Source organism: Hermetia illucens, chromosome 4 (assembly GCF_905115235.1).
Source record: "Hermetia illucens chromosome 4, iHerIll2.2.curated.20191125, whole genome shotgun sequence".
Classification (NCBI taxonomy): Eukaryota; Metazoa; Arthropoda; class Insecta; order Diptera; family Stratiomyidae; genus Hermetia; species Hermetia illucens.
The window spans coordinates 5,247,476-5,274,664 of NC_051852.1; the positions used below are offsets into that span (position 1 = coordinate 5,247,476).

The window sequence follows — 27,189 nt, forward strand, 5'->3', positions numbered from 1 at the left end:
GAATCCGACTCTGTCGAAGCGACTCTCCCAAATGCAATAAATACACAGTTATTAGGGTATTATTTTGTATTTCTCTTTGGACATATTTCACAGCAGAATTCCTTCAGCAAAGTGACGTAGCAATAATATACAAACGTCATTGCTCAAGCTACTGCAGATTGGCGGCCTCCTTCGCTACAAACTGGTGACCCAGGACGCAAGTTTCCGAGCGTAGGTTCCCAGACATAGGTCCCACCAACAGTCCATTTATCATGGAGGACGCACATACGCAAACCACGGACGCACCATCTTGTTTCGTGCCCCACAACTTCGCAACTGCATATTTTACAAAGCCTAATGACCATGGCAGAAAACGACAAGTTTTCCGATGCACAGAGTTCACCTACCGACTCACAATTCAGTGAGGTTAGCAGGCTTTCTGCATTCCGGTTACCACCTTTTTGGAAAGCGCATCCCGTTTTGTGGTTCGAATACCATTCGGTATATACTGTATCAGAGGACTCACATTATCATAAGTTGCTTAAACAGTTTCCAAATGAAACAAATCCATCCGTTCATGTCAACAGGGAGGACGGAGTACGGCATCATATTATTACGAACGGACCTTCAGTGACGGAAAAACCTCTTAGACTGAAATCAGAGAAACTTAAATCAGCCAAACAAAAGCTTGCATACATGCTTAAGATGGGTTACTGCCGGCCGTCGAGCAGTCCGTGGATATCGCCGTGGCGTCTAGTGTCCAAGGAGGATGGTACATTTCGTCCTTGCGGTGACTACCGTCGACTTAACGCCGCAACCAAACTGGATAGGTGCCCTATGCCTCACATTCAGGACGTAGTCTCTGGATTAGCAAAACGTATGTATTTTCCAAACTGGATCTACTAACGTACCACCAGATACCTATCGCTGAAGCTGACATCCAAAAACCTGCAGTCACCACACCCTTCGAGCTGTTGGAATTTATGGTGATGACATTCGAGTTAAGGAATGCTGCCCAATCGTTTCAGCGATTTATGGACGAAATGCTTCGCGGACTGCAATTTTGTTTATGTTATGTCGACGACATCTTGATAGCATCTGAGTCACCAGAGCAACACCTGCAGCATCTTCGTCTCGTATTGGAAAGATTGAACTGGTTTGAGGTTGTCATCAACGTCGCCGAGAACACATTCGGTGTTCCAGAAATCGAATACCTTGGGTAAAAATTGTCAGCCCCGCATCCACTTGATGGCAAATCGGACCACTTGGAAAGCAGCTCACTTCCTCTCTTGTGGTCCAACAAGGGTTTTAGGTTTAATACCTAACGGGTTCGGCGACTCATCAGGCGCTGCCTCACCTCTGCCTCCCCCCTTTTACGATTATATATAAATGGAGCGATTACCACCTGTCGCTGCTTTCGGTCACGCTGCTCCCAGGGCAGAGGTGATCGACTGATGAGTTGCCTCTGGCCACGACGAAACCGTCAGTCGCTTTATTCTGCATTAAAAACTCTGTTCAGCATTCAGCACTATTACTCCCCAAGGGTGAAATCATTGAGACTGTTGGAATTAAATTATCGGGTTCAAATATTAATTTATTTACTGTTTACTTCCCAGGAACAAAGCTTACTCGAGAAAGACTCCTTCAAAAGAGATATTGAGCTTCCAAAATCCTTTAACAAATTTTTATTACGGAGGCGAGAAACTTAAAAGCTAGGCATAGGCTATGGAATTGCACAAGAGCAAACAACGCTGGCAATATCCTTTTTGATTTAGTTTCACAGCCCAAGCCATATAGACAACGTATATTGTACTTAATGGAAATAGGAAGATCAGACGATCATCCTAAGTGGCCGAAAACGACCTGAAGGGAACAGCTATCCCAGAAACCTAAAAAGTTGGCGAAATTGACCATAAAGGTCGGGCCGCAAAGACTGAAGCTCCCTCAAAGTGCTAGCCCGGCTCGGGAATGACCAAATGTTCTCTCCAAAATCACTTTAAGAGTTCGTGGTTTCTTCTAGCGTTGGTTTTTGATGCGTCGCCTTGCGTACGGTTAGCAATAAACCATGCCAACAGGTTGTCGCAAAAAAGAACGATATTTTCCTTTAATCGACTCCGAGGAATGGGCTGGTGGATGGGCCGGAATAGGCTGAGTAAAGCGCCTTACGACAGCACCTAGTCGAATAAAATGCACTAAACTGAAGGATAGTGTTTGCTGTCTGTCTCCCAAACGAAAGTGGATTTCGTCTGTTCAATACCCCAAAAAAAGCAAATCGTTCGTCACGCTCGATCCCCTCAATTGAAAGAGAATGATGATTAAGCACTGGCGACGCTAACGACCATCTTCAACTCTTTCGACATTGCAGTTAGACCCCGTACGGCGCTTTTATTTGCAACTTACACAACTCAGCTTTAATAAAAAGCCTTCTCACGGGCCCTTCGACTGCACTATTACCTCATACAGGGGGGACATCGTTAATTGGTTACAGTAGTTTCTTCGAAAATCGCACTCCCAAAGTCACTGGCTGTTCCGCGGAAGGGGCACAGGTGAAGATCGCTTCAGCATTTTTCTCGCTCAAGGGAAATTGCGAGACCGTTCCCCACAGAGTCGTCTTCCCGGCTGTTCGACGTGTAACCCGAAACCTTTCTCCTAACCCCACGGGCCGTTGATCCGCTGTCCACGCACGAACCGTTCCCCATGTCGCTACGTTCACCTTGAACTTCGTTGAACTCCGAGAGTTCATGTTGCAGCAACATGCACATGTGCCTACAGATGGGATAAATCTTCCCCCTCTGCCAAGATCATTTCGCCTGAATACCTTCAATAACGTGCAATCTGAGGCGAACATTAGTGTAATTGCACATTATGGAATGCATTATTTGAGCAAATTAATTCAGAAAGAGGCGAATCAGATTCGGCTTCTGTTGCGAAGCCGCGGTTACCACAAACGTAAGAGCCTTATGTACGCTGAATTCGCTCCATCTTGCAGTCATGACCTCCATTGGAACCAAAGATTCCCACTCGCGAAACGCCCTGTTTTAATCGCACAAATTGGATTGCATTAAGATAATATCTGAACCAAACTACAGAATTGAAATCTCTAAACCTAGAAAACATTAGGGAACCCCACCCCCACAACTTGAACGATAATTCTGTGGATATGGTGACACTTGATATCGAAAAAGTGTTCGACACAGTATGGCACGCTGGACTTTTAAGGAAAATTACCAGGTTCAATTTTCCTCTCCACCTTATTCTAATAATTAAATCTTTCCCAGCCAACCGCACATTAGAGCATATATATTAGGTTGTTGCACATGAAATGGTCGATTTAGCAATCAAGTGAAGTTAGTTGGGATTTTGCTGTATCAAACCACCACCAGTTGGCGCTGTTGGTGTCGGATAATGGAGTATAAACACTCCTACGTTTAATCAAGGAGTCATTTCAGTTTTGACCATCGTTGTCATAAGAGTGAATAAAAAGGAAAAAAGGATGGAGTTCAAACTCGGTCATAAAATAGCGGAGGCGACCAGGAACATTAGCAGCACATTTGGAACTGATACGTAAGCGAACGACCCACACGGCGGTGGTTTGAAAAATTTCGGTCAGGCAACGTAAACCTTCAAAGTAAGCCACGTGGACATCCAGGACCATCGATTGACAACGACGGGCTACGTTTGCTAGCCAAATCCGACAAACATCAGTCTGTGATAGACATTGCAGAGAAACTGGGCGTACACTATTCGACAGTTTCCCGGCACTTGAAGCAACTTGGAAAGGTGAAAAAGCTCGACAAATGGGTTCCGCATGCCTTTACGAAGCAAAACATGGCGCATCGAGTGGAAATTTGCGCAACAGAAGTGATCCCCTTTTGCACAGAATAGTGACCTGTGATGAAAAGTGGATATTATACGACAATCGTTGTCGATCGGCACAATGGCTAGATGCTGATGAGCCACCGAAACATATGCCGAAACCGAGCCTCCATCCGAAGAAGGTAATGGTGACTATTTGGTGGTCTACAGCTAGAGTTATCCACTATTCTTTTTTAGCACCTAGAGAGACGATAAATACACAGAAATACCGTGCCCAACTCGAGGAAATGCACCAAAAATTGAGTATTCAACGGCCGAGATTAGTCAACAGAGATGGTGAAGTCCTTGACGACAATGCACGACCTCATATATCCAGAACAACATTTGGATCATTTTTGGACGGAAAAACAATTTAGGAATGAAGTGGCCAGCAAAATTGCCTCCAGCGAGTTTATCAACATCTGAAAATTGGACTTCTACGAAACTGGCATAAGCTGGTGTCATTTATTGGTCATGTCAAGTCAAGGTCTTGTTAGCGCTGATGCAGGGAACAAGTGGTTCCCGAAATATCGATATTTGCAAGACCAACAAATGACGCTAGCACTAGTTTTAATCGTTTCAATCTAAAGATCTCAAACGAAATTGTATAGGTTGAATTCCTCATCTTTATTGAATTATTAGGTCGAATTTTGTGAGTAAAAATATTTTTAAAGTAAAGGAAAAAAAATATAAAAGTAGGTGGACTGCACCAGAGGAACGCTAACCCACGTTGGGCGCCAAAAATAAATTCTGTTGGTTGAGGCGAAATTGTGCCATTCATCGTAGAAAAAAATCAATAAACATAAAAGATAATAGCTCGTGCCAAATTTCGCAAGGAATAACGCTTTGGTGGGGCTAAAAAGAGGAAGGAAGCAACGGATCCCGAACTCTCCAAAAATGACTCTTTAATTGGCTCGTCAATGCCCCACTTGCCCTGTCCATATCTCCTAAGTGGCTTAAAATTTTCCTCCCAATTTCAATCTTCTTCACCTTTCACGGGTTCGTTTAATTAATTTCTTTCCAAAATACTATAATTTCGACAAGAAATTGCAAAATCACGTATTTCCGCCGTAAAGGATGTAACAAGGGGCTTACAGGTTTTATGACTTTGCAAACTTCATCAATGTTTTTGATTATGTTCGAAGCAATATCCCACATCCACCTGCCTATCTCGCTTTGTGTTAATCTCCTAAACAAAATACGGCCGAATAAAGGAGATCTATAAATACATCATTCAGCCCACCAGCGCCATTCTCGCAATCTTCGGTTGTTCCCTCACCAACGAATGCCTCGTTATTGCTTATTAAAACTAAATTTCAACATCGACGTCATTGGATCATACAAACCATTTAGCACGACTGAAAATTTTCTAATTTCAGGAAAATGTGTCGTATCAGCAGCTCATCGAAATTCGATGATAAAAAGCGAAACTCGCAGCCATTGCAGCTCCTTCCAGCTCCTTCCAGCCAGACTTCAAAAGGAAATTATTCAAGATTATCACCAAGCGAAAGATGGATAAAAAGTAACAACCAAAAAAGAAAACAATACCCGAAACCCCTTTGTTCCACCTCAGCATTTATTATTTTCTCTTGAGTGAAAGAATTAGGAAGAAGCCAACATCTGTTAAAGGATACGAAATTCACTGGGAAAATGTTTCCACTGAGGTAAAGATGTAGAACGTGCGATAGGGCTACTTTGAAACCTCAAGAATAATGTTTATAACCCAGTTGTCGGTGGCGAGAAAAATTTTCCAGGCAACCTGAAAGGAAAACAAAAACAAAAGGGAAATTCGGCTATCAGATTAGAAGGAAGTGTATATATCTGTTTTGGCTGTTGTCTTGCTTCCCCCGTTTGTTTGACTTTTATGATCGATAATCTTAACCCAGTGAGATATAAGAAGGATAATTTAATTAAATTTACGAGCTCAAGAGTTTTCATGTTTAAAGCTCATGCTTCGATAAGTGATGATGAATTGGGGTACGTGAACGGGGGGCTGTTCAGCTAAGTGGGAGCGAGCTATTCTTGTTAAGCGTTGCCTCCTTCCATGCAATTCAGTCAGGCAGTAATGAGTTCAAGTGATGGAAGGAGGTCAAGAAATGGAAGAAATGGGTGATCTTCAGAGTTCTATGTGAAAATAAATTAGTAAAAAGTTACATCAGATTAAGGCTCTATTGTTTTCTCATTCAATTTATTTTTGGTTCGTTTTGTTTACACGTTCCTCTCCTCACAAATTATAGGTTTAGTTAGGAGTCTTTCATCTATAAACGAACATACATCAAGGGTAGAAAGCACGGTATTTCCCAGGATGAAACCGAAAACTGGTTCCCGCAATAGAGTACAAAACATGGCAAATGCCTGCCGTGGCTGACACCACTAGCTCTGCTACCAAATCTTACCTCCACCTCCACATAGTTTCTAAACAAACCACTGAAGATGAAGACTAGAATCCCGCGTCTATGAACGAGACAAGCTGTGATAGCTCCAGGTACTATGTCAAAATTATACTCGGCTCTTCCCTAGCTGGCAACATCAACGGCAATGAACTGCGAATTATCCAACAGTTAGTAGTTTCTCACGAAGTGGTTGTCGAAAGTACCTGTTAGCAAAACAAGGGATCCAAGCACCAAATTTCTACGTGTTAATCGAACGCCACGCGTTTCACCTTTAATAAATATCAGAACCTTTGAAAGGGTGATTATGGACTGGGATCACTACCTCGGTGTCGTTGTCTTTCCTGTTTTCTCCTCCGCGGAGGGTAGCACATTCACACAGTTTGACTGTGCTTCAGTTTCACTATCAGCACACTTAATACTGTGCAAGTGATAAGCTCACAGCAGCGAAACCAGCACAGGCACCCATGACGAATGGGATTTTAGCCCCGAGGCTTAGAGTTTGAAAAGCTGGCGATTTACTACCTCACATATCGCTCGCTGGTGTCGTGCTCAAATAACAATAACCCTTGAACCCTTCCACAATCAGGAGAGAGCAAACATTGCAGCCATCGGCAAAGAAATCCTTCGTAACACCACCTGCCAGATGCCCTGGAGACAAATCACTATGACAACCATCCAGGGAACGCTATCAGCAGTACGGCGGCTACCTACATATGTGGTCACAGTGGTTAAAAAAATCGGAGCAATTGGCTTAATGATGATTGTACGCCAGCAACGGAACGAAAGGATCCTGCCTACCGGGCAATGCAGTAACCTCAAAAACACGCGAGCACTAACAAAACTCACCACGAACTCTATCTAGTGAAAAAGAGACTTCACAGAGAGAAAGATGAAGCGTGGACAAACCAACATTTCATCGAACTCGAGAAGTATGTAATGAGAAATAATCATCCCAAAAGGCCAGTAACATGAAACCCTGTATACCTCGATGGTCATCTTACCAAGGCAAAAAGGGAAATCTGATTCCAGGCTACATAGACATATTGACCCAATAGGTGGAGTATATACTTTGTCCTGCCAATGACGACATCTGTCATCACCAGGCGTCCTGTCCCGAATCAGGCCTAGTTTGTCAAGAACTGCGAAACTACTGACGCAATATACTCAATAAGAAATACCGTGAGGAACATCAACCCCTTTACATTGCATTTTTGGATCTGGAGAAAGCGGTCAAACGCTGTGCCCTTAAGTTCATCCTAAAATCAGGAAATTTTGCAGCAATGTATCCAGTACCCGGTCTAGGCCTGCCTTAATAAGGAACTCCAGACATCCGCCGAAGTCCACCAATTCGATATCCCTGTCTAGCGTCGTGATCTATGCCATCGTTCCATCTCAGGCGGGGTCTGCCTCATCTTCTTGCTGCATTCCTCTTAAGAAATGCGACCCCGTTTTATCAAACCTGGAAACCATTAGTGATGAATATGTCTATCAAAATCGCCAAACAAGCACAATCATTTGTTCCTGAAATCGTGCCAAATGCCCGAAGGTTTACCCGACGATATTGACAAAGGTGATGTTAGCAAATGTGATAATTTCAAAGGTTCGCGCCCGTTATTTGGCTGAGAAATACGATTCTGATATAATTGAAGCCTGTAAAATCAGGTGCTTTCGAGCTGACGGCACAGGACCCAACTTCATCATTGATTGCACCAATAGAGTATAATACTTGAACGAAATCAAGGATTCCGTCGTAGCTGGCTTCCAATGGGCGACGAAGTAAGGTATCTTGTCTGAAGAACCACCATCGTGGTGGCGGCCAAATCATTCAAACAACTCGTCGTGTCTTATACGCCTCCGTCATCACGACCAAGCCAAGTCGCTATCGACGGTATCTACGGTGTGCTGAACAGGCGTCGTGGTCACGTATTTGAAGAAGCTTCAATGGCTGGCATACCTACATTCATCGTTAAAGCTTGCTTGCCTGTAAACAAATCGTTCGGTTTCACAGCCAATTTACGTTCCAACACCGGCGGTCAAGCCCTCCCACAATGCGTGTTCCATCATCGTTTTCGAAGTTGAATGATCTCGAGAGTAATCATCATCATCATCAACCGGTATCCGGTCTAGGCCTACTTTAATAAGGAACTCCAGACATCCCGGTTTTGCGTCGAGGTCCACCAATTCGATATCCCTAAAAGCCGTCTGGCGTCCTGACCTACGCCATCGCTCCATCTCAGGCAGGATTTGCCTCGTCCTCTTCTCCTACCATAGATATTGCCCTTATACACTTTCCGGGCTGAATCATCCTCATCCATACGGATTCAGTGACCCACCCACCGTAATCTATTGAGCCGGATTTTATCCACAACGGCACGGTCATGGTATCGCTCATAGACTTCGTCGTTATGTAGACTACGGAATCGTCCAACCTCATGTAGGGGGCCAAAAATTGTTCGGAGGATTCTTCTCTCGAACGCGGCCAAAAGTTTGCAATTTTTCTTGCTAAGAACCCAAGTTTCCGAGGAATACATGAGGACTGGCAAGGTCACTGTCTTGTACAGTAAGACCTTTGACCCTATGGTGAGACGTTTCGAGCGAAACAGTTTTTGTAAGATGAAATAGGCTCTGTTGGCTGACAACAACCGTGCGCGGATTTCATCATCGTAGCTGTTATCGGTTGTGATTTTCGACCTTAGGTAGGAGAAATTGTCAACGGTCTCAAAGCTGGAGTCTCCTGTTTTTATTCTTCCCGTTTGACCAGTGCGGTTTGATGTTGTTGGTTGGTTGGATTTCGGTACTGACGATGCCACCATATACTTTGTCTTGCCTTCATTGATGTGCAGCCCAAGATCTCGCGCCAATTGCCACCTGCTCGATCTGAATGAAGGCAGTTTGTTTGTCTCGGGTGGTTCTTCCTATGATGTCGATATCGTCAACATAGGCCAGTAGTTAGGTGGGCTTAAAGAGAATCGTACCCCTTGCATTTATCTCAGCATCACGGATCAGTTTCTCGAGGGCCAGGTTAAAGAGGACGCATGATGAGAGAGCATGATCCTACCAAATTTGGTGGGAATCGCACTATTACTAATTACTGCCCAAATTCAAGACTTTGAATGTCAGTATCACGCTAAAGTGCTAAGTACTAATGAAACAAATGTCCCCTCAAATGTTTTTATAAAGAAATGCCCAAAACCTTTCATACCTGAAGCGTCCGGTTTCCCGACTTGTTTTGTTTAAGGATGCTGAGCATCCTGAAGCAACTTACGTCCTCTTTTGTGGTCCACGGGCGCCTTTTTTTGGGTTAAACACCCAAGTTTTCATAAAATTTGACTGACGGTTGCTTCCATAGCAGAGGCAACTCATCAGACGCTGGCTCGCCTCTGCCCTGGGAGTAGCGTGACCGAAAGAGGTGACCGACATGACTGACGTTTGCTTCCATAGCAGAGGCAACTCATCAGATGCTTGCTCACCTCTGCCCTGGGAGCAACGTGACCGAAAGAGGTGACCGACATGACTGCGAATTATATTGAAGTGAAATATGTCATATGCCTCTGCCCTGGACGAAACCGTCAGTCAATTTTCTTGCGATCGTCCTATGAGGGATATTACAAAAGATTCCCCATCGACGATAATGGCCTTTACCATGACTCTCACTCGTATAACATTGCACATGATATGATAAGCCACCGTAACCTGCGGATACGGACCTCTCCTCCAAACAGAAGTGAAACGGAGTAAACCTGGCGGCCTTGACGGTCTCCCTAAGGAACTTTTCCGTGCAACTCCTACAGTCTCTGCAGAGTTGTAATTTCCAGTCATTCGCAAATGCTGGGAACCTGCGATCTTTATAATTGATCATTAAGATTCCGAAGAGGAGCACCCATCTTGGATGCGACACTTGAAAGGATATTTGCATGCCTTCTACTGTTACAGAGATATTACCAAAAATCACCCTGGTTGGTATCTAGGAACACTTCAAAGAAAAGCCGGCATTGGTCTACGCAGGAGGGGCATTCCGGAGGAACTTATATAAAGCTATTATCGGAGCAACAGGAGATTATCCTGTGCTAAATTGAGGTAAAATTTCGGAGGAACTGAAAGTCCAAAGCGGAGTCCGCCAAAGTTGCATCTTGCCACCGATACTTCTGATGACATCTGCTCGCTTTCTCACTGAACCATGAATTTTAGACAAACGACTCCGGATTTGGAAAAGGCAGCCGGCAAAGTGGGACAAGAAAAACGCTAATAATAAGCTTCTCAGTCTGACTAAAAGCTGTCTGGCATCTTGGCCTTCCTGCCACATTGTTTCATCTAAGGCAGGGTCTACCATGTCGGTTTTTCTATCATAGATGACTTCTAGACTTTCCAGTTTGAATCAACCTCATCCACGGATTAAGTGGCAGTGAATAGGTTACACAACCAAGAAGGGTCACAACATCCATTGTAGATTATGCAATGGATCCCTAGGTAACTAGGTGCCGTAGGATAGTGGAGAGGGAATACAAGCTTCTTTGAAAATCCATAGTCCCTGGAACTCATCGGCTTGAGGATCATAATTCGCTAGAAAACAATCATCAATTTATACTTCGAGACGGGGATTGGCAACGAATTATTATCTGTCCTTCAGGAAAGGAAATCTTAAAAAGATGCTAGATGACCTACGAACTACTATTACTACCGCTCCCCGCCCACATCCCCAAAGGACCACTTGGAAATATTACTTGGCTGGGGGAGGGGCTCTGTTCTTCCCAACGATGACTGAATGACGTGTCCGCTTTCTGGACTCGATCAAGTTCATCCAGCTTTTCTTGTGCAGCGATTGTTGTTGCGTTTGCCGCGCTCTGAATTGCTTTCGACCTCAGTATTTCCTTCACGACATTATGCGGTCCGATAACTAGGTTGAGGGCTTCGTTCAACCTCCATCTTTCATTCGCAAAACATAATAAATAGCGACTCATTCGCGACAGTGACGGGACTCGTCCAATCCACTGCGATGCAAATACTTTCTGTAACAACCGTGTCAATCCATCTCGTCCTACACAGCATCACCGTATGGGTCCAGCAACCTTTCCCGAAGTTTTGTCACCAGTACTACAATCCGCGCCTTCCTAGTAGCTTTTCGAAAAATCAGCAAAGACTTCGAGCGGATTCGCCCAACCTCTACGGTAGATACAATGCGTCTCATTCATTGGAAGATCCAAGGGAATCATTCGTGCGATGGCATACACTGCCTCTCCAGAAACGTCTTATATACAGTCCACACCTTCAGTGTGATGAGCCGGAATGCCAAATTGACCCTCCTTCGGTTCACCCTGTTATATAGTGCACTTGCCCAGCTAAAAGGTAAGTAGAGTGGAATAGATGTAAGTAATGTTTTTTCTGCAATTGGTAGTGAGGATCATTGTCCCCTTTTCATTCACCAATCCCAGTTTAACTATGGCTTCACTTCCACAAAGTTCCAGGTCTTCCGGGTAATTTGCAACTGTAAGCACCGTCGGGTCATCTACAAAACCAACCAACGTTGTCTCCTCTGGCAAGCGAAAGCCAAGCACTCCTCCATACATTATGGCCCTGAGCAGGGGCCGAAATACAGAATATTAGGGAACACCTGGCATCACAAATTATAGTATTCTTTCGAACAGTCATCCATCTCACACCAAAGAAGCCTCCTAAGAGGTAATTCTCGATTAATGGAACTAAGTAACCAGGCACATCCGATTTAGCCAGGGTGCCCTTAAGCCAAATGTATTTGACCGAATTAAAGCCATTCCTGACACCTGTCTGGTGGTGGCTCTACTGCACAGCACTTACCAATCACCAAGGCCAACTGCAACTACGAGAAACCTAAAATCTTCCTTGGTATCTCAAGGACAGATATGGCTATATAAAAAAGGTGCGCCAGGAGGTTTTTGAATTTCAGTAGCATAACCAATTTCTGCCTTTCCGACTGAGCGGGAAATTTAGGAGTCTGGTTATCCCCAATTTACCCACAGATTTCTCATTGTTCATTCTCGGAAACCTCGGAGATAGATAAGATGTCCTTTTGAATCGTCGACTGAGATCCACTTGTAATTACATTTGCAATTATTTTGCCATGCCATGTCGTTTTCAAGGCCACTATGAAGATCTCGATACTCTTTTTGTTCTGGTTACCCGCATGTCCTTTGGCAAAGTCTCCTCGCTCACAGATAAGATGATCTCAACAGCAAGATTTCCCGGTTCTACCAGTAGTTTGGCTTCCTACTGTTGCACGCCTTAGCTACTTGCTGTCATAACTGAGTCACCTTTTCCAGCGCCGCGTCCTTCGGATCATGTCTTTCTTCTAAGGCCACCCCGTGATATCTCCTCCTCGATAACTAGTGGACCAGCCAGCTGTCCTAGCTTTTTCACTTCAGTTGCGCATTCAACTGCCGCTTTATCCGTTTCCAATGTCGGTGGCCTGATGATCACTGTCATAACTGGTGATTTGCATGCATGAGTCCTTGAATAAGGCAACCGAGCAGTGAATATGACAGAGAATGTGAGCTGATCGATCTATTTGCGGAGATAGATTTGGTACTTGCCAATGTTGGAGTCTGATGTCTCGTATAGACCTGACATACGTGGAAAGTTGCTTAACAAGTTAGTTAGGCAATCTTCGTGGAGATCAAGGGTGAATCAAGCTTCAAGGAAACCCTCACTGAGTGTCGCTTGGATTAATTATAATCGTTGGCGACAATCCATATTGGATCAGGGCCTTGAAGTGTGTTAAAGCACTTGATTCAAGACCGTAACGGTACACTACAGCATTGGGCTCGCCTGAGATTATTACCCTGATTTGACACAGGTACTCATTCATAGCTGAATCAACTGGTATCCGACGTCAAATCACGATACAAACCCCACTGCCACCAATGAGATTTGAACCGCGATCTTCCGCAAGACAGCCTTGTGCTCTAACCACTCGGACACCGCCGCCTGGATTCCTGGGTTAAATAGCGAAAGCTTCCGAGGAGGCTCGTTCTCTCAACGGTTGAGCCTGATATATCCTTGAATGGTAAGGCCCTAGAAAAGGTCACCCAAACCACCCATTGGGTGACTTAAGCACATGATGCTACTATGTCGGGAAAGCGACTGCTCTCAAGAAATCACTGGTGGAACAACGAAATCGTAAGTTTCTGAGTTTCCAGGCAAGAATGCTTTACCAGAAACAACCGCTTCGATTAGTTGTTGGAGGATGCCAATGTAAGCCTTTGGGGAGGATTATGAAAAGACTGGGAAGATCACTCCAGGGGAGCATTTTCCGCCCTCTGGCAAAAATTATCACCACTCTGCTTCCTCACTCTCCTGTCACAACGTGGTACTAGAAAGTTCTATACTGGATTCCTCCCTGTGGAATGTCAAATGCAATGGGGTACTTGGGGTAGCAGACTACGATTGTAGGATTTATCGATGGCTTGGGTGTTGTTTTTGTAGCAAAGCACCCAAACACTTCGAGGTTTACGTGACAGAGACGGTGAGAGCGCTAAAGGCCTGACGGGAAAACGCCCTGTAGACCGAGCTTGGCGGATGAGAAAACGAATAAAATGTTAGTAACGAACCGTCAAGGTGGAAGTCAGATGTATAGTCATCTCCAAGGTGATCAAATACTAGGGGGTGATAATTGACGACAAACTAACCTTTGAAGGCACCTAGAATATGTTCGTCAAAAGGTAGTAGTGCCGTGAAATTCCGTGGGTCGAAATACTGTAGAAAATGGCTTTTTCCTCTTGGAATCGTGCGAGCCATTCTGTTTTACCAGTCACTTGTGTGGACGGAGGGGGTTGTACATTCTGAATTGTGTTTACGTGCCAGATCAGATGAGGCGTTACTGGTGACAGCCGGCGTGATCTCAATCGACATTCTGGCTATGAAATAAGTGTTCGCTACCATGCAAGACGTATAGAAGTCAGATTCATATGAACTGCAGGCAATTGGGACGAGTCTTCAAAAAGACGGTGGAGACACAAGCTCGTTCCCAATCCTAGGGTATAATTTAAGCAAATAGGTGGGTAATTCAAGTACCACATTGCTCAGTTCATCACGGGGCAACGGTGGTTTATAATAAGCTTTATCTACACTGCTTTGGCTGGATGATTCGCCAAACTGTCCTATATGCAGTGAAACACCGAAGGATGCATGGCATACGATGTTTACTGCCTGAGATTCGCGGTGGAGAGAAAGAAATTGAACCAAGGATTGTGAAGGAGGCTCCTGTTGTGGCCTCTTGGCCGCGTTCGAGAGAAGAATCCTCCGAAGAATTTTTAGCAACCTGCATGATGATGGACAATTGCGTAGCCTACACGATGACGAAATCTGTGAGCGATACCATGACCGTCCGGTTGGGGACAAAATCCGGTTCAATGGGTTACGGTGGGAGGGTCACTTAATCCGTATGGATGAGGATGATCCCACCCGGGAAGTCTATAAGGGCAATATCTATGGTAGAAAAAGAAGACGAGGCAGACCCTGCCTAAGATGGAGCGATGGCGTAGGCCAGGACGCCAGACAGCTTTTAGGGATATCAAATCGGTGGACCTCGGCGCAAAACCGGGATGTCTGGAGTTCCTTATTAAGGCAAGCCTAGACCGGATACCGGTTATTTAGCCGTTGATGATGATGATTGTGAAGGAGCATTAGTCCGAAGAGCATAGTTGTGGAGGTTCTGATTTCGAAGGAGGAGGAGGGAGAAGAAAGGAGGCTAATGGTTTGCACCGCAATTGTAAAAATACAGAGCGAGCTGGTGGAGGAAGTAAGTCGAAGGAAAGTACAGGGAACGAAAATCAAAAGTGTTTAAAACCAACCCATCCGCAAAAGACTACCTAAATGGTGGTCCCGCGGGACTGGAAAGACCGGGGGTAGTTTTCTGCGGGTACGAATCCCATACGCGCTCAATCTAACTGGTGGAACTGAAGCGGACGTGTCACTCTAAGATTTTCCATCTCCATGTACGACGTTGCTGAATGTGTTGCCTACGCGGATGATCTCCTCATTATTGTTGAGGGGAACAGTCGGCTTGAGGTCGAGCAGCAGGGTACTGAGTACATGCGCATCGTTAACTCGTGGTCTTTAAAGGTCGGTGTCGCGGTCTCCACGGAAAAAACCGTCGCGATGATGCTGAAAGGCTACCTGCGTCGCACGCCATGCGTTAAACTCAATGGAGTTCCATTGAAATACCGGAAGAAAGTGACGTACTTGGGAGTCACGATCGCGGAACGCATGTACTTGGCTCCGCACTTGCGCGAGCTCAAGCCACGGTTGACTAAATTGGTGTGTATGCTGAGGCGAGTGATGAGGTGTGAATGGGGTCTAAGCAGGAGAGCTGCTAGATCCATTTATGTGGGGCTCTTTCTGGCATGTTGTACGTATGGGTCTCCTTTTTTGTATGGTTTTGCGTTGACGGTGCAGGGCAGGCAGCTGCTCTACGCTTGTCAGCGAGTGGCGTTGTTATCGTGCCTTCGTGTATGTCGTACGGTCTCGACTGACGCCATGCAGGTTTTGTTGGGTGTTCCTCCTCTTGATCTGGAGGTAGTCCGGCGTGCCACGGCCTACAGGATCAGGAGGGGTGTACCTTTGCTGCAAACAGATCTTGTAGGTATTAGTCAGGTTGAAGGGCTAGGGCCGCTTGCGGTCAAAAAGGTGTTAAACGAGAGTGTAACATCTAAGTGGCAGCTTAGATGGAACGAATGTGGGAAAGGTCGGGTCACATATAAGTACGTCAGATATGTGTCTGCCAGAGGAAGTTCCGTCGTGGACTTTGGGCTTGAGATGGGCTTCCTCCTGACGGGGCATGGTAGCTTGAATGAGTTTCTCTTCAAGCGGAACCTTGCTTCCAGTCAGGGTTGTGTTCTGTGTGGGGCTGACTCAGAGGACTGGTTCCATGTTCTCTGTGTCTGTCCGGCGTACTGTGACATCCGCAATCTAGACGACATGGGCGTTCATGTGGTGAACGGTATCTTTGATTTTAGCCAGTGCCTTGCTAGCAGTGAGACGCTTCGATGTGCTAATGTTTTCGCGCGTGCTGCCTTCCAACGAAGGAGGTAGTTTCTCGACGCTGCTTCGCCTGCGGTTGTTGGGTGAATGGCCTTAGTGGCCGTGGTGGATAGCCACCAGTCCTGAGTGTTATGTGTTTGTGTTGTCTTGTGATGTCCTGTGTGTTTTGTGTTTGTGCTGTCTTGTGATGTCCTTTGTGTTGTGTTGTACGCAGAGCGGTAGTTAGCTGGTGAAAGGTTCCGTTGCGGTTCTCCGCCTCGGGCTGATTTCAGTTAACTCGTTGGGGTGTTCCGTCCCCACGTACTCGAGGAGGGCGATCAGACCCGAGTCTGCAAGGGACCCATCTGAAGTGGCTTCGGCCACGAAGCCTCACCGGGGGTTATCTGGTACCATGGGAACCGGGACGGCCCTCTGAGAGCATATGCTTCAGGAGAATTACTGGAGGATGTGTTCTCGGCCCGGTTATTTACGGTTGGCCCCCTAGTGGGAGTTTCATGGTGGTTGTGGTTATGCCTACATCGCGGGCAGAGCTCCTCGGAGCTCAAGCGTGGAGTTGCGCTGTCCAACTCGGGTGCCGTACCCCTTAGTTGCGGCAGAGGTGTTAGATAGGCCTCGCATCCACTGGTATGAATGCTGAGCCTGCACTGAATATAAACCAGGACCGCTGTGCTTGCATGGCGGGGCTCTGATTGTGGTCACAAATTCAATCCGTGTCCGAAGAGGACCGTGGGATTATGCCTACACGGCAGGTACTCACGTAAAACCCCCAGGACTTTCATCTCCATGTACGAACTAAAAACAGTGTCGCCAATGTCGGTTAGAAAGATCTACGACTGCACCCAGATATTTAGTGTGCGAAACTCGTCACTCAACAGGGGCAAATAGTCATCGTGACTATGGATTCTATTAGAATCTACGGGGTAAACGATGAAGTCTACGCAGACATTAACAAGCTAGATGAGATCCAAAGGCGGGTCATCAAGAAGTTAGAACACTATGAAAACTTGTTGTTAATCACGGGGGATGGAGCACACGTAGAGACACTATGAGCTTATGTACAAAATTTAATTAGGAGCAGGAAGCCTTGTTAGTATTAACCATAAGGTCTACTCTGCTGAAGGTTGACTTTAAACTCGTAAGCAACTTATTTCATTACTGTTGTCTGCACTTCGCGGCTCGACGATTCTACCATTGATTTCTCTCTCCCCAACTCCAATCAAACTTTTTATATTTCCTGCCCTTATATATTCGCTATCCACTCCATTCCCTACGACAATGTACTTCCGTTTTATCATCATTACAAGTAATGCAGTACAAACGATAAGCCTACAACATTGGGACAAACACTATGACAAAAATAAACATCCATGACATAGGCAGAACTTAAATTTGTGGTATTAGGTCGAGAGCAATTTACAAAATTGCATCCGGAATAAATGTGTTCATTGCCCTAACCTCCCACAAAATTTTCCCCCAACTTTCATCCTCTCAGTCCAATTTAGGTTGACTCAATACTGTACAGAATGGAAATCTCATCCCCTCCCTTCCCCTTAACTGTATTTTTTTCACCTCACTATAATACAACAGAATTTCGGTCAATCATTCGTTTCTTACCCTTGTCAAGTTTTAACACCCTTTTGTCATAAATATATGATACACATTCCACTTTCCTTGGAATCCTTAAAAATTTTATGATGATCCGGGTCGATCTTAATCCTTGTATGCTAGACAGGAAAGCGAGGGATGAAAAGGAAAGGCTACATAAATACAAATGGTGGGGACCGCTTCATCGTAGGACGGTAAAAGTGCTAGAAATTATTAATAAAATCAGAAGATCAACGATGCCATCCTTGTTGGAACGAACGAAAGAAATATAGGAGAACGGAAAAAGGATATGTTTATTGAAATATTTGAATTCCAAATCATTGCGGACATAAGTGCGATATTAAATATAGAGTAGCGTTTCTGAGAAAGTGTGAAAGATTGCATAAAAAGGAGGCATAAAAATACGTTATCCTTTTGAAGGATTCTGGAATTGAAATTTGAAATGTCTCCGGGTGAGCTCGAAAAAGGCTATTTTCGATTAGCTAGTACTTCCCGATAGGAATTGCACGTATCTCTGATGCTTGTATGTCCCAAAGAGTCCTTGCAACTTTTCCCTTGATTTTAAAGCCCCTTTGAAGAGCAAAGGACTCATCATGACGTTGCATCCTATTTTTCCCTTTCATCGTTATTGGAAACGAATTTTTGATCATGTTCTGTCGCTGACAACTCTCCGAATATGCACAAAGGACTAGCGTGCACAAACGAAAATATGCAACACCTCATACGCCTTCCGGGTTCTCCTTCACCCTCCTCGTTCATACTCAATATTTTAAACGGGTCCTTTGCAATACGAATAAATTAAAACCCGAATGATGATGGAAAGTCCAGCCAAGAGGAACCACAGGAGCAGAGTAAGTGCATCAAATTGTTGATGGTAGGATCATTTTGAATTATTGGATTTAAATTTAATATTTTTATATCGAAAACGGATGCATGGCGGGAAGCTTTAATGTCACCATTGAGTCTCATTTTTTTCTCTGAATTTATTCGGGGATATGTTGGACTTATCCTTTTTATCTCTGATCAAATTATCAAATAATTTGCAATGAAATATCATCTGCTTATGATGGGCATACCGATATGGGAATGCGTTACTGGAATTACTTAATGGGATTATAATAAAACATTGTCGTCCTGCTGCTATCAATTTCCGGATCAATTATGAATCCTTTTTTTTTATTTTATTTTATTTGTTCATTACAAAGCACTTGCATTACGTTACTACCCTTTTTATATCACGGATTTGTTTTCGATAAGGATCATAATTAATAATGAGTCGCAGGTGCTACAGTTTTAATCAGGTGCTTGAATCCCATCGACAGTTTACGCGACATAATCCCAAAAAAAATTGAAACGTTGTCCTGTAGAAATAAAAGCTTCTGATGAGTCCGAATCCCGGATCAATATTTGCTGTTTACGTATAGTTTCAGGCAGCTGACCAGCTCTCATTAAAGGAAAGGATATCCGGATTTCGGAGCCATCGCATGAATATTACATAACTCGGCAGGGCATTACCTTTATAAACTTCAACAACGGATCAGATATGTCGTTTCAATGTGAGCTAAAAGACTGTCCCCCCCCCTCCGCGCCGCAGCTAGCAGAAAAAGTACAGGGCAGTTGTCTATTACCCGAATATGGCTCAGTGAAAAGTGGGCTCTGCTGGATTTTTGGGCCAGCATCTCCGAAAGTACATCAAGGCAAGACAAGGCTTCATTGATAGCCCAAAAGGAGAGTAAAGCCACTCCAATGAGAGAGACTGCAAACCCGACTAAAGCCAGTCTGTCAATGGAACTTTTTTCTAATCCCTTCAGAAAACAGAAAGGGCAAGCTTAGCAGCGGGAAACCTCAGTCACCCAGGAGAGCTAAATTTTGCCTATCAGAACCTTCCCTACCTTCTCTATCAGGAAAAATAAAGCTGCTACCATCGTCCAGCGAATCATCTCCATAGATATCAAAAATGGCATAATGGATATGGGAGAATTGGTGGACCTTGTTACATACCACCAAAACTCCTCAGCTCCTCCAGCTCCCGGAAAAAGAACATCGCTAGTGCAGCCTCTAGTTCCGCAAAACAAACTGCCCTCAGCCCACCAGAGGGGGGATAAAAAATCGACAAAAGGAGACTCAGGGAAAACAGTGGGGATGTGGCGAAAAGGACGCACCAGGAAACATTCCATGAGGTGGGAACCAAGCCGACCAAACCGCGTCGAAAACAGGAGAAAATTCAGCAACACAACCTAAGTTGAATACCAACAGCAGTGGTTCCACTGTAGCAAAGTCGAAGTCGACTATGACATTAGCTTTCAAGAAAAAGAGAAGGGGCAAACCCCGGTCAGAGACCATTCTCATTAAGCCGAACGAAGGGAGATCTTTCGCGGAAGTTCTTTGAGAACGCAACAACACCAACCCAGAAGATTATTATTATTCTGTTAAGGGAAAGTCGCACCGCGTCCTTTAGTATGTTCCCCACTTCCAGAAGTTTCAGCCTTGCATCTGGTATTAAGTGTTCTCCCAGATGTATCGACCTACTTTGCACAAGTGCCGGACACTATCCCAGGACGTGCATAGAGGTTTCGTCCTCCTCCTCACAGAACCTGCAGGCAGTGTCCGTAGATATCCCTAGCTTCCCTAGGTGATAGTTCAGCCGACAATGACCAGTGAGAATTCCCACTATGATTCGGAGGTTCTTTTTGGTGAGACTTAAGCAATCCTTTGTGCGCATGGGTTCGTATCCCCCAATAAGCACCCTGGACTGCTCCATCCCTGGTAGGCCCGCCCAATATAGTTCCCTCAACCGTTTCTCTTCGTTTCTTAGATTCATAGCCATGAAACCATTTCCGATTCCACAGAAGGGTTCTGGCCCGTCTAAAGGCATCCCTGCTCCCTTCTTGGCTAGTTCATCCGCTGCCTCATTGCCTTCCAGCCCAGCATGGCCTGGAACCCAAAGTATCCAGACCTTGTTGGACGAGCCGAGTGTATTCAGTCTCTCAAGGCATTCCCATACCAGTTTAGAGTTCACCTGGTTGGACCTAAGTGCCTTGATTGCTGCTTGGCTATCGGTGAGAATAGCTATGTTCTGCCCCCTGTAGCTCCTTTGCAGGTTAAAGGAGGCACATTTGTCTATGGCGTAAATTTCCGCCTGGAATATGCTAGTGTACCTGCCCATTGGCTCAAAGTACATTTTCGTTGGACCAATGACACCGGCACTCGCTCCCTCTGCTGTGAGGGATCCGTCGGTGTACCAAGTAATCAGTTCCTGGTTTAAGCCGTATGTCGCAGCCACGCTCTCCCAGTTTGCCTTGTTACTCCAACGTGTTTCAAACTTCTTATCGAAGTGAAACCTTGTTGTCATGTTGTCCCTTGGTATCAGTAATTCGGGATACCGCCTAGAAAGGATATCAATCTTCTTTCGATTTAGGCAGCTCCCCGCCTCACTCATACTACCGGCCATCCTGAATATTGATCTCCTTGCCTGCATCTGTATGTGCAGATGGAGAGGGGTCAATCCCAGAAGGAGCTCCAGGGATGCAACCCAGAAGATACTGTGGTAGATGTTAAATCTATCCAGGGGACTCGAACTGGCGACGTACTTGTAAAGCTTGGGCCAAAGGCCGTGAAAGAGACTGCTTTCTATAAGTCAGCCCAGAGCATTCAAGGCACGAAAGTCGGGGTTTCTAGCCTAGAACCCATGTCACCTTTGAAATAACTGATCTGCATTATTTCACTAATACGGAAAAGGTGGAGGAGACGATAAAAAGGGATTACCCAAATGTGGGCAACCTTAGGCTGGGAGCTACGTCTGTTAACTCTAGAGGGCAAAAATTGACCATCGTCACTATCCCAACGAAAAGAGTCAGCCAACTTTTCCATTGCAGGAAAATAAAGATCGGGTGGATTATTTGCAAAATAAGGCCAGGGGCAGTTGGAACCGGCTGCTTTGAGTGCTGGGCATACAGACATATAGTAAGAGCTTGCAAGCAGCAGGACAGAAGCATTTTGTGTTACAAGCTTGGCGAACAAAGCGAAGATGTTTGGTTCGGCAAAGTGATGTTTTCTCTGCAAGGACCGTGGTCTGCAAAAGGAAGATGTGGCTCATGTTCCCGGTTCTGAATGTTACCAGGTCTTCAAGGAAGAATTGCAGAAAATGAATGTCAAACACCATGATCACAAATGCCTGGGTTCTTTGTGGGGAAATGATGTTCTTCAGCGTTTACCTCACACCGAATTAATCTATACAAACTTTTCGAAAGAGGCTCGCCACCTTGGAGTGTGAGATTAGAAACACGCAAGGAAGAATTCTAGCTAGAGGAGAGTTTAACACCAGAGCTTTTAAATGGGGCATGTCCCTACTAAATTTTCGACGCACACAGATTTTAGATATATCTGCCATAACAGGACTCATTATTCTAAATATCAGTTGGAATCCAATATTCCGACGCCTTGGTTGCGAGGGCACTATCCCTGACATAACCTTCGTTACGGAGTCCTTAGTGTCAGCGATCCAACGATGGAAGATACTGAAATATTTCAAGGCCAGCGATCGTCAGTACATTTCCTTCGAAGCAGCCCTTACCAATGTTCTGCCGTCCGGCAAACACTTACCGGGTGGAACATCCGGAGCTCTCTTAAGAGGGATAAATCAGCAAGAAGACCCAATCGCAGACAGAAGAACCCCTTTTATGCCTTATCACCGCAACTTGTAATCCATCGGAATCCATCGTAATCAGAAGGAAACTGCGTCCAGGGGAATTACCTGTGCGCTAGTTGATGGTTGAAATGGCAAGCCTACGAACAGGCTGCCTCAGACTTCGACAAATTGCTCAGCACGCAAAAGGCCAAGACGATGTGAAGCTTACATCCGTAAAATATAAGAGAGGGAAAGAATAACGCCACCACAAAATCAACACGCAGAAAGCACGCTACTGGCAGGAACTAATCGACAATATTAACAGAGAGACATGGGGCCTCGGGAGCAAGCTTATTTCCAAAAAAATCGGTGCTCATCGCGATGGAAGCAGCGAAGATGGGAGAAATCGTCCCTCTCTTTCGAACTGACGCTGTCGACTGAGGAATGTCCACTCTTTACTACAAAGAAACTAAAGGAGGCGATCCTGTCCATGAAGGACAAGAAGCACCTGGACCTGGACCTGCTAAGTCTTGAAATTCGTGTGTAAAAAAGCTGGACTTGCTACTCGACGCATTCAACACATGTTTAAGAACGGGTGTCCACACCCCTCCCGTTCGAAGGCTGCGATGCTGATACTGATAAGTAAGGCTAAAGGCAACCCAGAGACGCCGCTAGCGTATCCTCCGCTTAGTATGTTGGACACAACGGGGAAGCTGCTTGAGAAGCTCATCAAGTCACGACTGACATGTGCTGCGAGAGATTATCCGCCAACACAATATGGCTCTAGAGCGAGGCGATCTACAATTGATGCCATTAAGGAGGTGATCCAAGCACTAAAACTTGCTAAGGCACACAGTCGCCACTGTCAGCGAGTGGTGCTCCTTGTAACCCACGATCTTAGAGACGCCTTAGAGACGCGAGGTGGTGCGACAGGCTTGAGGCACTGAAAAATCGTTTCCACACTCCAAGCTACCTTTTGGAGATGTTGTGGGTCTACTTAAAGGACCGTCTCGAGACGCGAGAACGACAGCGCTGAATGTAGCCAATATCGTTGGCGGCTCAGGGATCTATCCTGGAAAGCCTTCTACGATTCGAGATGCCTGATGGGTTGCATCTTAGGAAAGAGAATCGAAGCGTAGATGGACCGCGCATCTCATAAAAGATGTGGGACCGTGCTTCAATCGAAAACATGGTCAGCTTGACTATGACCTGACCCAGCTACTCAGTGGACACTGGTATTTTTAATCTTACCTGCAGACAATCGGAAAACCACAGTCACCCAACTGTATTTATTACAGGGACGAGGTGGATGATACCAGGTACACCTTTCCCTTATGCAAAAGGTAGAAGCATCATGGCCATCACCTTTCGATGGAAGAGTATCTTGGATCACCGGACACCACAATTGAGGTCATCCTGCAAAGCAAAGATACGTCGAGCCGAGTGGCACGTTACCCTCAAGGCATCCCTAAGAGGAAAAAGAGAGAGATGGAAAGAAGTGATGCCGGGGTAGCTCCTATACTAATAGGCCTGCCCTGAGGTAATGTATCAAACGATTCCGAGTTTTGGACGCTCCAGGGGGTGCTAGTAGGTAGTTGGTAGTTTGTTTGAGACAGGATTCTTGCACTTTGTGAGTAAATGCAATACACCTCCCTAGCCCTAAAAAGAAAAAGATCAAGAAAAGCGCAAGAAAGGAAAGCTGGTGACGTAAACGCAATTTAATACGTAAACCAATGGAAGGAAGTCGGACTTTTAGCGGAAGGCGGGGACAAACTGGTGTCCCCGGTGTATATCGTACCGGACGTATTAGACTCTAAAGTTAGTCGCGGTTTTTAGCACTGGTAAAGTTGCAGGATCGCTTTAATAACTTTTCACTAGACCAAAACTTCTTTATCCAAACACCCCAGCTATGCCTATGGTATCTGGTTGCTTCCTAATCGACAAAATAGATCTTGGCCAAAGGCTCTGGTTTTTGGGAAGGAGATCGGCAAATTCAGATTAAAGATAAATACTAACGTAGCTAAGGTCGTCAGATTCACGGATGATCGCGTCCTTCTTATCAGTATTAATGCACAGGAACGCATTTAAACTGGAACTAATTACGATGTTATGGTGGAAAAAAAGGAGGAGAGCATGGCAGACCCTGTCTGAGATGGGGTGACGACATAGGCCAAGACTTCAGATGCAAAACTCGGCGGGTATGAAATTTTTAGCTAAGGCAGGCCCAGACTGGCTACTGGTTATTACACTGTTTATATTGATGGGTGCTCTAAGGTGGCGAGAAGACAAACGGGGTAGTAGCCCTGTCGGCTGAGTCAACACAAAAATGGCCAAAGGGAAACCTCCACGGGATGGCTGTATTCACTACAGTTTGTTGGCCATGATAAAGGGCTGGTAAGGGGATGTCCTGAACACAAATCAAGTATTGGTACGAATATGGTAACGACCTCCAATTTATTGGAGAACGATTCACTGGTTTACCGAGAGACGACTTAAGCTGTTGGAGCTTAGAGAGAGAGAGAGCTTCGGAGGGACCTTTGGCAGATGCATGCCTCAGCGTTGAGCAACGGTCTAGGCATGCTTCGTATTGGCTCAACGGTAGACTCGAGGAATCGAGGTGACTGTCGTGTTAATCAAGTCAACCAGCTAGAATTCCACTCCCGGTGAAGGTCTTGTAAGGGTGCATCCTTCGAGAAAATGAAAAGAAAAGTGCAGCAGAAAAGGTCTAAACTTCTCATAAAGTCATGTAGGGGTAAGTACTATTCTAGTCTCAATACAACGGAAAGTCCTTAAAATTTGATTCCATCCCCTCATTTTGGTCATTTAGTCCTCGTTTCAGTTCTTGATTTAAAATTTCAGATATTTTTGCAACCCTTAACTGATAATTGGTATTAAATTGCTTGAAATGTTCGCATTTGATTTGGTCCAAATATCGTCCTTTCTTTCAGAGGATGGAGGAGGTGGATGCTTCAATTCGTTGATTTTTCTCTGTAACACCATCAGCTTCCTTTTCATCACAGTTGTCTGCTCCTTGTCCACTACTCCAGATTGAACAAGTGTAATATCCATAAAGTTCTTTTCTCCTTAAGCACATTCGAGCATGCAATCAGTACAAGTATCCGCAATCATCTCTGCAGGCATGATTTCATATAATCTTCGTGATTCACTCTTTCACAGAAAAACAGGATACCTTTTGTGTAGGTAGTTATCCGAATATCCTGTTTTGTTTTCTGTCATCGTTTTCTTTCTACAGAAGTTGTTCGACCCCTTTTTCACCTCCTCGACACTAGGTGAAGCGTGAGTTTTGAATGAATACTGAACAGAGGATTCAGATACAAGAGCCAGCAACGATTGAGGCTAGGGAGAGATCGAAGGATATGCACAACAGGATATAAATGGAGACAAGGTGTCCAGATGTGAAAATGTTTATGTTGACGAATGCAATGACAAGCTCAATCTTTTCAAGTGAATCAGGAGTTTTTTAATCAAATCTTCCGGAAAAGCAATTACATTCGTAGCAAAGAGGCTGACAAGGAGTTAGCACGGGGGTTACGCATATAGTTTTACTGATAAGGACATCACTTTGAGTTTCTGCTGAAGCTTGTTTACTAAGCAATTTTTACCTCCTTTAAAACTGGACCAATCTGAAAAAATTAGCACAATCAAACCCACTTTTTCCAGGTCCTTAGATTGCAATGCATCTGAAAAGCATGAACCACTATCTAAATTCCAGGAAAAGCGGCCAAAATTGGAGTAGAAAAGACAAGAAATAAACGCGATTCATCCTTGAAAGCATCCTACGCCACCATGAACGCTCTCCGGCGAATTCATTATTCCAGGGAATGTTACAAGCAAATTTTTGCTCCTTTCATAAATTATCTAGAAAAGTCTCAAAGGTTTTCGAGACTCTGATATCAAATAGAGATAACTTTCTTTATTTTTTGCAAAAGTGCTGAAAAATTCTTATATCACTTACCCGCATTAATCCTGCGGCGAGCGTTGAAGGTCCTGAAAAGAAAGGACCGTTGAGTAAAGCGCTTAAGGAGGTTTGAATAAATTTGGGTAATAAATGCAAATTCTTTTAGAATAACTAGGAGAGGTAGAGGTATTAGTAGCCGTTTCAAGGAGCCCAATTAGCGCTGTAGTGCGCCATTTTGGTACATTGAATTCCTAAGGCAACAAATGCTGTGTGGAAGGGAAGGTGATGTAGAATTCCGCTGAGATTTCAAAGCCAGCCCCTAGCATTTACGAAGAGCAGAATTGTTCCCTGCAATCAAAGTTCATTTTAAAGTCTCCAAAGAAATGTTTAACTAGTATCCGCAGGCTGGATCTAGTTCACAACTCACAAAGGAAGAGCCTGGGGGTTTTTCCGCTGCTGAACAACTTAGCGGATTGGTCCTTTATCGGCCAGTGCCCTAATGCAGACTATCGTAATCCTGCACGCATTTATACGCATCTAGTCTAAAAGCTGTTGCCGTGAAGTTTCGTTATTGGAGGGCCGAATCCTCTCCGATTTGACACAGGTGATAAGTCCTCGCCAACTATAGTCAGAGATATGACGACGGTGCACACCAAGGAAGTGTGTCAAGAGCAGAACTTCACCAACCTAATCCGTCGGCCCACTCCGTTCCTATGGCTGAAGAACCAGAGGAAGGTAACTTTGAACACCAGCCTGGGGGATGTCACCAATAAGTATAAATCCCTAATGTCTTTCTATTA

The 27,189-nt window shown here is 44.9% G+C and overlaps 1 protein-coding gene and 1 pseudogene across 2 annotated transcripts in view; one reads left to right on the forward strand and one right to left on the reverse strand.

Moving 5' to 3' along the window:
* Nucleotides 1-27,189, reverse strand: part of LOC119654509 (TWiK family of potassium channels protein 7) — a 644,233-nt gene that overhangs the window by 263,368 nt on the left and 353,676 nt on the right. Inside the window, exon 3 of one of the 2 annotated variants that reach the window (XM_038059946.1) lies at nt 26,447-26,478. The exons of the other annotated variant lie outside the window; for it this stretch is intronic. The gene's annotated coding sequence lies outside the window, so the exon portion shown is untranslated. The remainder of the gene's footprint in view (nt 1-26,446; nt 26,479-27,189) is intronic. 2 annotated transcript variants of the gene reach the window in all.
* LOC119656232 lies at nt 7,654-8,306 on the forward strand (annotated as a pseudogene).